This window comes from Salvia hispanica, chromosome 2 (genome assembly GCF_029641045.1).
Source record: "Salvia hispanica isolate PSC_SH4W2 chromosome 2, Shi_PSC_v1, whole genome shotgun sequence".
Classification (NCBI taxonomy): Eukaryota; Viridiplantae; Streptophyta; class Magnoliopsida; order Lamiales; family Lamiaceae; genus Salvia; species Salvia hispanica.
This window is the reverse complement of record NC_142693.1, coordinates 48,509,174-48,518,132: the sequence shown is the minus strand read 5'-3', so window position 1 is coordinate 48,518,132 and position 8,959 is coordinate 48,509,174. Positions and strand designations below refer to the sequence as shown.

At 32.2% G+C, this 8,959-nt stretch overlaps 1 pseudogene across 1 annotated transcript; it reads left to right on the top strand.

Annotated features, from left to right (window-relative positions):
• The first annotated feature begins 2,381 nt into the window (after nucleotides 1-2,381).
• Nucleotides 2,382-4,894, top strand: LOC125196773 (amino acid transporter AVT1A-like; annotated as a pseudogene). Its single transcript, XR_016135584.1, has 11 exons — nucleotides 2,382-2,435; nucleotides 2,526-2,574; nucleotides 2,836-3,079; nucleotides 3,149-3,154; nucleotides 3,227-3,407; nucleotides 3,475-3,694; nucleotides 3,776-3,918; nucleotides 4,113-4,267; nucleotides 4,356-4,399; nucleotides 4,481-4,543; nucleotides 4,623-4,894. The product of XR_016135584.1 is annotated as an amino acid transporter AVT1A-like (transcript).
• Nucleotides 4,895-8,959: the final 4,065 nt, after the last annotated feature.

Here is an 8,959-nt window from a genome sequence, read left to right as displayed (position 1 = left end):
TTACTATTATCATTATTATTATTATTATTAATAATTACAATGTTTTTAAAATAATTTTAAATTATAAATCATACTTAATTTCACTATAATAAATAACTATAATTAATATTATCATAATTATAACTATATTTTATAATAATTCATAATAATAATTAATAATTTATTAATAATTAAAATATAATTATATAATATAAATTGTATAATAAATAATAATTAATTATATTTCATAAATTAATAATTAATCAATAAATTCATAGTACAATTCTAATTTATAAAATTTATTCCATTATAATATCCGTAAATATTATAATAAATGAGTATAATACTCCGTGTAACTATAATTATAGTTATAATATTATATATTATGATGGATAATCCATCTGTCCAATATAATAATAAATATAATTGTATAATAATTATTTTTTATAATTAATAATGTATTAAAAAATTTTACAATATTATTCTTTTTTATAAATAAGAAAATAATAAGTATATTTTTAGTTTGGTGTTTAAATTAAATATAAATTTAGAATCTTGATATTTTCCAAACACAGGAAAGTAAAGTTACTAGGAATCATATTCGCGGGATTCACTTTCCTAGAAATAATTTTCCTTGCTAACTTTACTTTCCCGCCAACCAAACATGGCCTATGTGTTTTCTTTTGTTACGTCTTCTTCAACTTTTCAGATCTGTTGCTGCTCTGTTTTCTTTACGTTGATCTGTTAAGGAAGACGATTCTATTAAAGTTAATTTGCTTTTCGTACCGTTTTGCAGAGTGACTGACAATCCCGTTTATTCCGTTTGTCTTTTTATAGTAGTGTTTTCTGAGTTGATCAGTTAGGTAGTTTAGTTGTTCAGCTTAGTTAATTTTTTTTGCTTCTTTTCCGTACCAGTAGATACTTAACCCACCCCAAAATAGAGCGTGACAACAGCCAAGCCTCAAGCCGTATCACACAAACAAACATTTGATTATGACAGATTTTATCAATATTCAAATTTATGCCCATAATTTATAAATGTTGCAATATAAGGTCAAAACTCATGTCAAGAACTTAAGATAAACCTTCTAACTAGTGTAATTTAAACTAGATTTAGTTTAGTATAAATGGAATTGATTTTGGAGTGTTAAAAAAGTGAAGTAAACGCCATATTCCAACATTTGATTATGACAGATATTATCAATATTTAAATTTATGCCCATAATTTATAAATATTGCAATATAAGGCCAAAACTCTAGGGCTGACAATTTTTGGCACGACACGATAACACGACACGAATCCGCACGAAATTAATGGGTATGTGTCAAGGCTTATTGGGTTCGTGTCCTTATCGTGTCGACACGCTAACGACACGAAAACTTCGTGTCGTGTCGTGTCGTGTTCGTGTTACACGTTAAGAAATAATATTAATATATTAATATATTACTATTCTTTTATTTATTTTAAAATTTTAAAATTAGAATTTAAAATTTAATATTGAAAATAATATTAATATATAATAATATTATTATTATAATGTTGTTATTGTGTCGTGTCCTATATGTGTTGTTATCGTGTCATGTTGACTCAAAGTGGTTCGTGTCGTTAATGGGTTCGTGTCGTGTTCGTGTCTGAGGGTAGCGGGTCGTGTTCGTGTTCGTGTTTAGAATTTCCTTAACGAATCGTGTACGTGTTTGTTGTTATCGTGTCGTATCGTTATCGTGTCGACACGATAACGACACAACACACACGATTTGCCACCCCTACAAAACTCGTCTTTTATATATGTATAGATAAATAGATTCAGCATTGAGGTAAGTCAATTCAAATCGTTTTAGTATTTTGCAAATTTTAAGGCACGAGTTTAAATTTTGATAAAATGCTAAAGAAATATACCAGAAATATACCCATTCTTGTTATTGGAGGAATAATTATGTAACTGTCAATCTACACAATTAATTACTAGTGTGATGTAGTAAATCATTCCTTAAATGTAAGTATGTTGATTGAAAACTTTATTTTTCCTAAATGATCAATATAAGGGTAAGTACGTATTACATTACTTTAATTAATAATTATAAATGCAAAATATCTAAAATATCCAAATTTGTGTATACAATTTTTGTTATTTTATCACTATTTTTTTTGAATTTATTTTTTATCCAATTAATTGTTTTTAAAAGAACGCATATCTTACAAAAATAGGTTTATAAAAATTGAATGCGCATTTAAGAGGTGGATTGAAAAATTTTAACTGAAAAATTCCAATAGTAGAATTGAAAAATGAAATTTGGAATAGTGTAGGGATTAGGATATAAACATTGCTAAAATTAGTCTTAATAGTTTCCGTTTAAATGACATATTTCCTCTCGTCGTCAGGATCGCCTTCTTCTCATTTGTGATGGCGTTGAAGCATAGAGACAACCGGCAGTCGGCAGATTCTCATTCTCCCCAGGTTTACATTTCTCATTTTCCTTCCATCCTTATCATATACTACTATAATGTTCTCAATTTATAATATAATCCTCCTTAATTCCACAAGCAGGCCACAGATGAAGTCCCTCGATGCACTCTTGTGCAGACCGTATTCAATGGTGAGTCCAGTGAAGCCCAACTAAATTTTATTTGAACCTTATATATCTGCAGAATATTATCAATTTTCATTTTGTTTCTCTTAGTATTTCATATTGCTATAAAAATAACTATTTTGTTTTCTCATTGATCTATCCAATTATTGAGTTGATATTGCTTTTATATGCTGCTGATGCTACTTTTGTTGATGATTCTGTAAAACAAAAATACTCCTTTCGTCTTGTCTACTAAGTATTATACAATACTGTTCCATCTGTTATTAGGTATAAATGTGATGGCGGTGTTGGACTGCTCTCCATGCCTTACACTGTCAAAGTAGGCAGTTGGGCCAGCCTGTTGGTGCTAGTCCTCTTCGCGTTCATCTGTTGCTACACCGCCATTATCATGAAGTATTGCTTCGAGAGTGCTGATGGCATACTCACCTTTCCTGATATGGGAAATGCCGCGTTTGGGAAATGGGGTCGCCTCTTCATATCTCTTATTCTATATTTTAACATTTCATCTGAAGTTGAAATAAAACTCACTGTCTTGGTTTTTTTTTTTTTTTAATTCTTGCAGATCATATTGTACTCGGAGCTATATGTAAGGGCAACATTTTATCTGATAAAATGCACCATCTTTTAACTCCATTTCTAACACAAACCACGCATGCAGATGTCGTGTACGGACTACTTAACTTTGGAAGGGGATAATCTCTCGACAATATTCTCAGGAGTGTCTTTGAATATACATGGCTTCAAGATTGACACAAAGCATCTATTTGCTGTCGTAGCTGTGCTAGTTGTCATTCCTACTCTCCTACTTAGAGATCTCCGGGTTCTTTCTTACCTTTCAGGTATTGCAAACTACTTATTCTTTGTGTGGACCATAGTTTGAGTAATGTTTTGTTTTGGTTATTGCAGCCACTGGAGTCATTGCAACGTTAGTTGTCGTTCTGTGCTTACTATTTGTTGGCACAGTAGAGGGAGTTGGGTTTCACCACAGTAGCAAACTGCTGAAATTGAGTGGCATACCGTTCTCAATTGGTGTTTACGGCTTCTGCTACTCGGGCCACACGGTTTTCCCCAGTATTTATCAGTCAATGGCTGATAAATCCAAATTCAAGAAAGCAATTATAATAATGTACTCAAACTTAGTTTAGTAAAAGTAGAATCAGATACTGGTCTTCTTTTTTTCCTAACCAATCTGATTACTTCATTTCAGTTTCGTTCTATGTGCTGTCGTTTATGGTAGCACTGCAGTGATGGGATTCCTCATGTTCGGGCAAAGCACATAAATGCAGATCACTCTGAATCTACCACAGCACAAAATCAGCTCCAATATAGCTTTGTGGACAATGGTAACATGCTTCTCAACTTACCATTCATTCGTGTTTTGATGTAATTACTGAAATACAACTTTTTAACATTTCCATGCTCCTTTCGACAGGTTATCAATCCTTCTCCAAATATCCTTTACTACAGACATACTTTTTCAAATTGCAAATTATAGCATAACATAATATGAAATTTTCTTGATAATTTTTTAAGATTTTCCTTAGCTAGAAATAAAATTGCATTGACATTGAACCCACTGGCTAGAGCCATTGAGGAGCTACTGCCAGTAAGAATAGCCAACAGTTACGTGTGTTTCCTCCTTATACGAACATCACTTGTCGTGTCTTCTATCATAGTCGATTCCTCGTCCCCTTCTTTGGTTGGTGCTTTAGTTATTCCTCACACAACGTGGTCTCCCTAAATGAAAAAACTCAGATTGTGAAGTTTTTTCCTGCTTGTCTCTGCAGGCATCGTTTTGTCTCTCAGAGGCTCCCTCTTTGGTCTTCTCATTGTAAGGAGTTCAAGTTCATTTTGATCGGTTACATGACTTATTTTTTATTTTTTATTTATAAATATTTGGCTTTTGATCCAGGCTATGGTTATGCCATCTATATGCTTCTTGAAAATTATTGGAAAGAGGGGCACCAAAATGCAGGTATATACATATCCAAAATTCTAAAATTATTTTTAGTCTCTTTTGCTGTGTTGTTTCTTGATACTACTCTTCTACACAGATCGTTCTGAGCAGCTGCATTGCTGTGATAGGCCTCGTCTGTGGGATCGTCGGGACATACAATGCTTTGTTAGACCTCATAAACAAGTACTGAAAACCGTCTTCCCTTCACCAAATTCTCAGACATATTAGTCTTTTCTTCCTTAGTAAGCGTTTGTTAATCTGTTCTAAAATTTCGAACTAATAGGCTTATATTGTTGTGCATCTTTTTTTAACGTTCAACCTTGGTTTGGGAATTAGTGGATGAACTCTCCGAAATCCGAATGAAGACAAATTTCATTTTATTTCTTAAATGACTTGATCTCTGTTATGTTTATACAGTACTTAAACAAGAGATAAGGGTGTTCGGTTTGCAAGATTGTATCCGAGATTAAATTTATAGTGTGTTTGGTTCATGAGATTCAACCTCACAACTCAGTCCTAGATGGATAATAATGGGATAATTAGTCACAGCTAACCCCCTATGACTAAAATAATCTTACAACTCAATCCTAGATTGTATTTTGATATTATTTTATCTTGCAAACCGAACACCATCCTAGATTGTATCTTGGTATTAATAAGGATCGTCAAAGAAATCAGTGAAGGAGTAGACTTTGTTCAGTGCTATGCATGATTTATCATCTCTTTTTGTAATTAAAGAATCTCTACATGAACGAAACTGTCCAATTCTAACACCTGTCCTGTTCAGTTCCATGCATGGTTTCTCATCTCTTTTTGTATATGTATGATGTATCCAATTATGATAATAATAAAATAACAAATGGGCCTATAAAATTAATTAGACAACAATTCCAACCTTTTCTATTCGAACTCTTGTGGACTATTTACAACCCGACACAAAACTAAGCATTCAAGGGTGACATAACAAATAATGTCGAGCCAACAGCACCTCATTTCAAGACAATACCATTTTGAATGGAACATTTCTTATTCAATACGGGATTTTATGTAGTGTTGTTTTGTAAGTGAAGTGAAGATAATAAAGTAAGAGAGTCAGAAAAATTAGAGAGAGTAATGTTTCTATATTTAAAAATGTATTATTTAGAGCATTTCCAAGGGAGAGGTAAATGGAGAGGTAAAGTCATATAACTACCACATTTACCTTTTTTCCACAAAAACTCATTCTTTAAGGGAGAGGTATTTAAGAAAGTATCATACATTTTCTCATTTTGAAGAGGTATTTTTACCTCTCTATTGCCTCTCCATCAATGGAGAGGTAAAATCTCCATATTTGCCTTCTTTTCGTGAAAAATCATTCTCCAATGGAGAAGATATTTGAGAAGGTATTACACTTTATGTTTTTTAATTCATTTTGTACTACTCCCTCCTTCCATAGTAATGGACGCGTTTCTTTTCGACACAAAAATTAAGAAAATTTGTGTTAGGTGAGTTAAGTAAAGGGAGAATAAAGTGAAAAATGAAAAAGGTAGAGAGATGAAGAGAGTAAGTATGTGTGGAAAAATGTGTTGACAATTTACTAAAAAAGGAAATGTCTATATTACTATGGAACGTACCAAAATGACAAAATGATTCTATTATTGTGGAACGGAGGGAGTATTTTTTTTTAATGATATATCTTTTCTTATACATTTTTCGTTAAGAATGTACTCCCTCCGTCCTATTGAAGTTGACTCACTTTCCTTTTTAGTTTGTCCCAATCAAGATGATCCGTTGCTTAAAATGAAAATCCTTTATCTCTACTTTATTCCCCCTCTCTTACTTTATTCTCTCCACTTAACACACAAAATAAAGTTGCATAAAATCCGGTGCCGTCCAAGAAAGGGGTCATCTTCCTTGGAACGGAAGGAGTATTACTTTTTAGAAGAGTATATTTCACTTTTTAAAAAGATAAAAGATAATATACCTCTTTCATTTACCTTTTCTTGTTTACATTCAAAAAAAAAAATGGGTCACTTCAATAAGAATTGAAGAAGGATTATTAATTAGTTTAGGTAAATCATTAACTAAGTAACAGTATATTCTGTCTCTAGTTTGATTTGACTCAAAAAACGGCCTCTAGATTAAATAAATAAGAAATGAAAAAGGAACTGGGACTCGGACATCAACAAAATATCTTATCCATGTGTATTTTAAGTCACCGCACTCACTGAAAAACAATTTGACAATTAGATATGGTAAGATTTTATAGTTTCACATACTCATGGCTGGTTTGAACTTATTAATTGATGGAGTAGGAAATTATTGTTTCTGACATATAATCATTTTATAGTCTGAATTATGTTTTAGGTTTTCTTAATCTCTAGGTCACAAAATCTTTATGTAAAAACTTGTTAGTGTTGAATATAAAATATTTAATATTGTCTCCATCTTATAAAAGATGTTTCATTTTCATTTTTAGTTTCTCAATAAAAATGTCAAATTTTTATTTTTAGAAAAAATTCTCTCTCACTATAATATAAATATTAGTATATTTTTTCTTTCCACCTAACATACAAAATAAAACCTTCTAAAATCTTGTGTCGGTCCACAAGTGTGATATTTTTTATGAAACAAAGGAGTAACTATTATAACTTTATCATAGTTTGAAATTTAGATTAGTAATACTTTTACGAACACTATTATATCAACCATGGGATGCACAAAGAATATTTTTTGACTCTAACTATTTTATCAGAAAAAACTAATCACTGAATAAAAAATAACGATGAACAAGTGCTATTATTATTATTATTATTATTATTATTATTATTATTATAATAATAATAATAATAATATTAATATTAATATGTGAACAGTGCAACTCAAAGCAATATTATAGGGCTTAAAAAGAGTCTAATCTACACATTTCAAAGTCCAAATGACCACTCCCTCGTCCTATTGAAGATGACCTACTTTCCTTTTTGGATTGTCTCAACTAAGATAGTACATTACTAAAAATAGAAACACCTTTTATCTCTACTTTATCCTCTCTCTTTTACTTTACTCTCTTCACTTAACACACAAAATAAAACTGCATAAAATCATGTGCCGTTCAAGGAAGAGGTCACCTTGGGACGGAGGGAGTACATCTCAGGCGAGGTGATAATAAAAAGGAGCGCAAAGCCAGGCGAAACATTGTGCTAAAGGTCGAGAGATTGAAGTTATGTGATAATAATGAGAGGAACACAACAAATAGAGTTGTGGCATACAAGAGAAATAAAGTTTAGCATGCAACCTAAAAGGAGGGTTAGGACTGAGTATGGAGACGAGGATGGGAGGCACCGCCCGATCCCATCTAAATATATGTTCGGTGAGTTCGAAGATAGACCAGTCCCACTATTAAATTATACTCCCTCTGTCCCGGCTAAGATGACACATTTTTTAGTCGGCATGGAATTTTAGGAGTTGTTGATTAATGTGGTTAATAGGAGAGAGAGAATGACTGTGTAAATGGAGAGAAAAAGAGAGTTCATATTTAATTGGAAAGAGAAAAAAAGTAGTTGAGTGTATTAATTGGAGAGAGAAAGAAATAAAAATAGAAATGTGTCAACTTGGTTGGAACAAACTAAAAAGGAAAATATGTCATCTTAATTGGGACAGGGGAGTACTACCTCTATCCCACAATAGGAGTCACATTTGATGTAGTCACGAGTTTTAAGAAATACTACTCCCTCCGTCCCGGCTAAGATGACACATTGCTTAGCCGGCACGGGATTTTAGGAGTTATTGGTTAAAGTGTTTAATTAGAGGGAGAGAATGTGACGCCCCGGAATTTCGTTCCCTTCTTTCGAGATAAATCGGATTTATTAGCTTAATTAATTTCGTTTAGAAGATGTGTAATCGTACATTTCTCGTTGTATTCGACTTTGGAGTAATTTAAGTATCTTCGTTGGAGGAAATAAAATGCAAGGAAAATTTAAGTTTCAAGAATAAAAGTGGAGAAAATACTTTTATTAGAGAATTGTGGATACACCGTGAAGAAATAGAAATACATGGATGATGGAAATAGTAAATGCCTGCAAGTGTAATAAAATCAACATGCACCTATTCTACACTATCTATCCTACTTCTTTAATTCTCAAGTTTGGAAGCAAACTAAATTGGGGATAGAACCAAATGAGCTCAAGAGGAGCATCTTCTTTCTTTCCCTCTCATTCTTATTCTCGATTTTGCTCCCCTCCACAAGCTTCAAGAATGCCTCCATGTACCTACAAAGTTTACACCAAATTGGGGGTTAGAAAGTTACACACAAGTAAAGAGGGAGGGAAGCACAAGCTAAATAAGAGATGGAGCAAGTAGGTGAATAGTGCAGCTAGAAGAGCTACAAGATAGAGCATGAGGTAAACCAATTTTTGTCACCACTTCATCTAACATCAAAAGAGATTCAAGACAAAG